This window comes from Pantherophis guttatus, chromosome 10 (genome assembly GCF_059756535.1).
Source record: "Pantherophis guttatus breed Tessera chromosome 10, ASM5975653v1, whole genome shotgun sequence".
NCBI classification, from domain to species: Eukaryota; Metazoa; Chordata; class Lepidosauria; order Squamata; family Colubridae; genus Pantherophis; species Pantherophis guttatus.
Genome location: NC_142072.1, coordinates 19,002,556 through 19,009,057, shown reverse-complemented (window position 1 = coordinate 19,009,057; position 6,502 = coordinate 19,002,556).

Genomic DNA, 6,502 nt, shown 5'->3' with positions numbered 1-6,502 from the left:
GCTCTTGGAGATTGTTTGCCCGGATCGTTAAAACTTCTCAGCACAAAATGAAAAGGTTTCCTTATACCTAACAAGCAATTCACTGGAACAGGAGGGTACATCAGTGGTGGGATTCAAATTTTTTTACTACCGGTTCTGTGGGTGTGGCTTGGTGGGCATGGTATGGCTTGGTGGGCGTGGCTTGGTGGGCATGGCAGGGGAAGGATACTGTAAAATCTCCATTCCCACCCCACTCCAGAGGAAGGATACTGTAAAATCTCCATTCCCACCCTACTCCAGGGGAAGGATACTGTAAAATCTCCATTTCCACCCCATCCAGGGGAAGGATACTGAAAAATCTCCATTCCCACCCCACTCCAGGGAAAGGATACCCCACTCCAGGGAAAGATCTCCATTTCCACCCCGCTCCAGGGGAAGGATACTGAAAAATCTCCATTCCCACCCCACTCCAGGGGAAGTTACTGCAAAATCCCCATTTCCTCCCGATCAGCTGGGACTCGGGAGGCAGAGGATAGATGGGGGCGGGGCCAGTCAGAGGTGGTATTTACTGGCTCTCCGAACTACTCAAAATTTCCGCTACTGTTTCTCCAGAATTGGTCAGAACCTGCTGAATACCACCTCTGGGATACATGGAAGCATTAATGAGCTTCCAGCCTAAATAGCCCTGATCTAGTCCAGAAGCGTACACATTTTGGTTTTGGGGGGTCTCAGAGGGCTGATTAATCTGATCCAGTGGGGCCCCTTCTGTGTTGTCAACTGCCAGGTATGAATGAGAGCCAAGGAACAAGAGGATGCATCAAGCCACCTTACTCCTCGCTATCCCTTGGAGCTCAGATTTTGTTTCAAGAGTACCAATTTTCTTTTTAGCTGTTCCTTCTCTGGTCTGAAGCCAGTGGTGGGATTCAAATAATTTAACAACCGGTTCTCTGCCCTAATGACATGGTGGGTGGGCGTGGCCATGGTGGGTGTGGCCAGGGTGTGTGATGGGCAGCACTTGGCCTCCTGCACCCCCCCTGGTAGCAAAAATGGGCTGCGGGGGGTGGTGCGTTGCCCGCCCCACGCCCCGTTTTGGGCCTAGTAGGCCTCCCTGCAGCCTCCTGGGAGCAAAAATGGGGCACGGGGGGGGATTCCTGGAAGAGGTGGGGGAGGGGCCAGCCAGCAATTTAACAACCAGTTCACGTGAACTGGCCAGAACCAGCTGAACCCCACCACAGTCTGAAGCCCAAGAGGTATACGAATCCAGCTGTTCTTGGGATCCTCTTCCAGCTGGTTGCAATAAGAACATGGTGTCCGAGCTTGTCCTTTTCCCTCTTTCTTCCCCATCACATTTGTCTTACGGAGTTTTAAACTGTAAGCCAGCAGGGAGAGGAGGATGCCTTGTTTTTGATGTTGTGTGCCACGCTGAGTACCTGTTAGGTGCATTATAAATGAAGAAGAAGAATTAAAAGATGTTTGATCCTGAATCTCCAAGGAGGTCTTCAGGAACTCCTTTTGCGACATGTTTATTTGAGTTCTTAAACTTCAAAATTTCAGGGACCGGATCAGCCACTTTATCCATGTAGGAAGAGTGTTTGGTCTCCATAAAATCTCACATTCTGTATGTACAATTAACAGTGGAATAATTTTTCAGAGGTGATTGTAGTCCGCAGGCTCTACTCCAAGGACAACTTTTAGAAATTTGGTAAAAATTGCTAAAGCAACAAGATCAACTCACCGTTGATAAAAGTTCAAGTTAAGTATCCAGCATTTGATTATATGGTACAGTTCCTAACCAGATCTGAATATTAGTAGCTCTCTATGAGAAAATGTTAATTTTTTCAAAATACAGTAATAAAATATCAAGATTTTATTATATCAATGTAATATGTTAGTAGTAGTATTTAATATAAGTAGTCCTAGATTTATGACCGTAATGGAGCCTGCCCATTAAGACTATAAGTCATGAAAGTTATAAAGTGAATTGCCACCTGACTGATCTGATTTTATGACATTTTTTTTTACAATGTTCATTAAGTGAACTAAATTGTTCATTAAAGGCCAGTTTTCCTGAAAACTGGAAGTAAATTTATTTAATTATTTGTTAAATTTATTTGCCACCCATCTCATCTTGGGGTTACTCTGGATGGCTTAGAACCATAAAACAGGAGGGGGGGGAATAAAATGTAAACATAACAGTAACAAAGAAATGAAGCAGTGAAAATAATAAAAAGTACAATACTGTAATATGAATTAAAAAATGGGCAGAGAGAAAGCAGGAAGCACAGGGAGAAGGTGGTTAGTCCATTAGCCCAAAAGTGTAAAACAATCACTGTTTACACTAGGGGTCACCAACCTTTCAGACCTCAGGGACCACTAAATTCATAATTTTAAATCCCGCAGACCACTAATATGAACTTCCTAATGACCAGCTGGGTGGGTGTGGCTAGGTGGTCATGTGACTGGATGGGCGTGGCCAACTCCTCCCCGCCCGGGCTCCTTAGGGCCCCAACAGGAAGCAGTTGTTGGAGCTAAGCAGCCACCATGAGAAAGAGTTGGCAAAATAGCTGGCTCAGTTCAAATTGGATCTGACTGAGAAGGAGGCTCAGCAGAAGCACTTCACTGAGGACGACGAGCATAGGCTTTCCAAGTAGAGGGAAGACCTGTGGGAGTGCAAGGCCAGGTACCGGTGCCTGGAGGCTCAGTGGGCTGAGATGGTCAGCCAGTTCCAGACCATGATGCAGTCTGACTGGAACAAGGTCCTCCGGCTCTTTGCCACCAGCGGCACTTCCCTCCAGCCTTTGTCCAAAGCTCTGCACCAGGAGGCCAAAGCAGACCCCAAGTTGGAATTTCTGCCCTCCTCCTCCCCACACAAAAAGACCCCGAAGGGGGAGACTCTCTGCAGCAACCCAAACGTTCATTGCACATATCTGTCCCAGGGGCTGTAATTTGAGGACCCCTGATTTAGTGCAATATTAAAAATGCAAATAATTTTTCTGCAGACCACCAAAATTTTCTCACGGACCACCTGTGGTCCACGGACCACCGGTTGGTGACCGCTGGTTTACACGGTTGTGTAAATGTGAGCCAGTTGCTGAGTGCCCAAAATGCAGTTACACGATGGCGAGAGATGGGGCATCCATCTAAATTTCAGAACTGAAATACTAGATGACTCAGGGAAGCCACATATTTTTCAAGCAGCAAAAAAAATAAAAATAAAAAAAGTACCTAAAAAAAGCCACACATACGCACACGCAAGCATTGCCCCACCTCACAGCTCAATCACAGCCCGATTTATGCATGTATCACATCCCTATTCAAATTTCAATGGAATTCACTACCTGATAAGCAGGTTTACGATGACAGTCTGAATTGAAGGAGAGGATTTAATTACCAACTTAATTTCCCCTTAGGAATCCCTCCACCCCTGGGGGTTTTAACTGCTCTGATGAAGTTGTCTGATTCTCCAGATTCTCCAGACACCTTCAATTGATATCTAATTTTAATAAAATGTTATGTGCTCTGCTCTTCCCACTCCTTTGAAGCAGCTTTTGATGAAAAAAAAACAATGATGAAGAAATGGGTAGGACTTGTGAGGGGGACACATGATAGCAGTATTCAAGTATTTGAGCGGCTGCCACAAAGAAGAGGGGGTCAATTTATTTTCCAAAGCGCCAGAGGGCAGGACAAGAAACAATGGATGGAAACTAGTCAAGGAGCGAAGCAACCTGGAATTAAGGAGAAACTTCCTAACAGTGAGGACAACTAAACAGTGGAACCGCATGGACTTCAGAAGTTGTAGGTGCTTCATCGCTGGAGGTTTTTAAGAAGATACTGGACCGTCACTTGTCTGAAATGGTATAGGACCATGATGGTGAACCTATGGCAGGCATGCCAGAGGTGGCACGCAGAGCCATCTCTGCTGGCACACGCGCCATCGCCCCAGATCAGATCTCCGTGGCGTTTCTTTCGTGGGCTTCTGTTTCCCTGCAAACGACGAAACAGAAGCTCACGAAAGAAAAAGATCTTACCTCTAGCCATGCTGCCAGTTATGCCCCGCCTCCTGTCGGCCAGCTGGTCTTTAGGGCTCTGCTGCACATGCGCGCATGTCTGTGCATGCGCATGTCTGCACGCACACACACCTTTCAGTTTGAGTATGCGTGCGTGCGCAGTTTGGGCACTCAATGGTTCGCCATCACTGGTATAGCATCTCCTGCTTGAGCAAGACCTCCAAGGTCCCTCCCAGCTCTATTCTGATTCTGATTGCAGCACAAAATCGAATCTCCTGGACAGGCAAAGTGGTATGGCATAAAGTGATTTGTAAGACTCAAGGCAACATCCACTTCCCTTTCACTCACCGTATTGCAGATGGTGGAATGTGTCCAACCCAGCTGAAAAGTGATTTTCGTGACTATTCACAACAACGTTCATTGCTCTTAGAAGAAAATAAAAGCTCATTAAAAGAAACTCTTCTTTGAGCGCAAACTCAGAAAATAGGAACTATGCTGGCAGGCTACACAAGTCTGGTATTACACAGGAGTGGGTGTGCAATAATCCAACTCAATTCTTCTCAAAAAGTGCACAGTGGTGGTATTGTCCCTTGTGTTGTGCCATTAATTGTTCTTCTCTAGGCTCAGGGGCTCACATAGAGGGAGTTGTGGGACCCAAACAAATCTGAAGATGTGGTAAAAGGTTTTGATCGTAGCTCCCAGAATCCAATCCTGTCCTTCAACCAAATGTCCAGGGCAGTTTGCAAAGGCATCCAAGCACAATAATAAAAAACAATTATAAATTTACCTTGGGTCCCCAGAGACTTCCTTATTCCAAAGGTTTTTACCAACAAGGCCGAAGGAATGTGAGAATGGTAGCTCCCTGCCCTCCCCCCTCTTTATTTTTTAAGTTTCCCACTTATTTGTTGGATAGACATTCCCTAGATTTTTACACTGGGATATGCTGAGGAAATAGGAAGACTTCTGATTTTTGGGGATCCAATTCTTCCTTTAATATATAATGTGGTTGGTTTCATTTCCTTCTTTCTAAGAACCTCCAGAAGAATAACTCAAATAAACGGGTTATTATTCCCTTAGTTAAAAATATCTCCAAGGTTGCATTGTCAAAACAGAGTATGAAACAGGGAGAACCACTCCAGTCTTTCTCTGTTTTGTTTTCTCTAATAGAATCTGAAAAATCGTTCTGTCAAACAAGCCTAACCCTCTTGTTGAGGGGTTTTTGTAGAGGATCTTGGTTTCCAAAATGAATTTATCTAGCAAAAAAGTGTTTTGCAGTTTTGCCATGTTTGGGTTTGGGCGTAACAAGGATTTTGCATGTCTTCTGCCCAGATCTTTGTTGGGTTCAATCACCATGTCAACTGGGAAGCTGTAGAGATTTTAATCTAAGAATACAAGAGAATTTCTAGAAGCTTGTCACGTTGCCAAATTTAGCCATCAGCAGGGATATAGAAATTAACTCCAGAAGTATCCAGAAGCAACAACCAAAGATATGTAGGATCTTTTAACCAACATCCAGATGACCAAAAAAACCCATCACTGATCACTACCGTAAACTCCAGACAGTATCCCCAATCCACATATTCTGTCCAAACCTACACAAGGCTAGTAGAACAAGCTCCATTCATCCACCCACCCATCCATCCCAGTCTAGCCAGCCAACAAGCCATGTAAGAGTACTGAGATTTTATCCAGTTTGGGAATGAATTGTTTGCAAGAAATGTTTGCGAGGAACACCAAGAATTCCATAATTCAACTCTGAGCTGCATATGTAGTCTACTGTTGTAACTCCATTTGAGTTTGTATGTGGGAGAGTCTGCACACAGGGCTGTATGCATTCAAAGCACTAAGCACAGGTTTTTCAGCTGAACACCTAAGCATTTTGCTCCCTCTAGTGTTAATTTACAAATTTAATTCTGTACAGCTATTATTTTATTGTAGACTCATTCCCACGGAATGAGGACCCAGTTTGTGGGGGCAGTAAGCTGACTTTGTATAAAATATACAAAAGAATGAAGGCTATTGCTTAACGCATTGTAAGCCGCCCTGAGTCTCCGGAGAAGGGCGGCATATAAATCAAATTAAAAAAACAAAAACAAAAAACTGGACTTTCTTGGGTTTTGTTTTTCTTTGAAAACAATTTGCTTCTTCAGTTGAAGAATTGAAGAAGTTTCTTATTTATTTATTAGATTTATATTGCCGCCTATTCGCTCTTGGACAAGAAGTGAACTGTTTTCAAAGAAAAAAACCAAGAAAAGTCCAGTTGCCTTTTGGAAAAACGCTTTTGATACACTCCCACTGCCATATACATAAATGGAAAGAGAAAGAACATAGAATATAGAGAATAATAGGGTAGGGGAAGGAACCTTGGAGGGTTGTATTGATTTCCCCCCAAAATGCTTCCCTTTTTTTGAGTGCGGCTTTTGAGCTCTTCCACATCCAGCCATCAAGAGCCCTCTAGCTTTCACTGTGTGGTATGCCAGATCTTTGGCTGTTTTGTTTTAATCCATCTGAGCCAT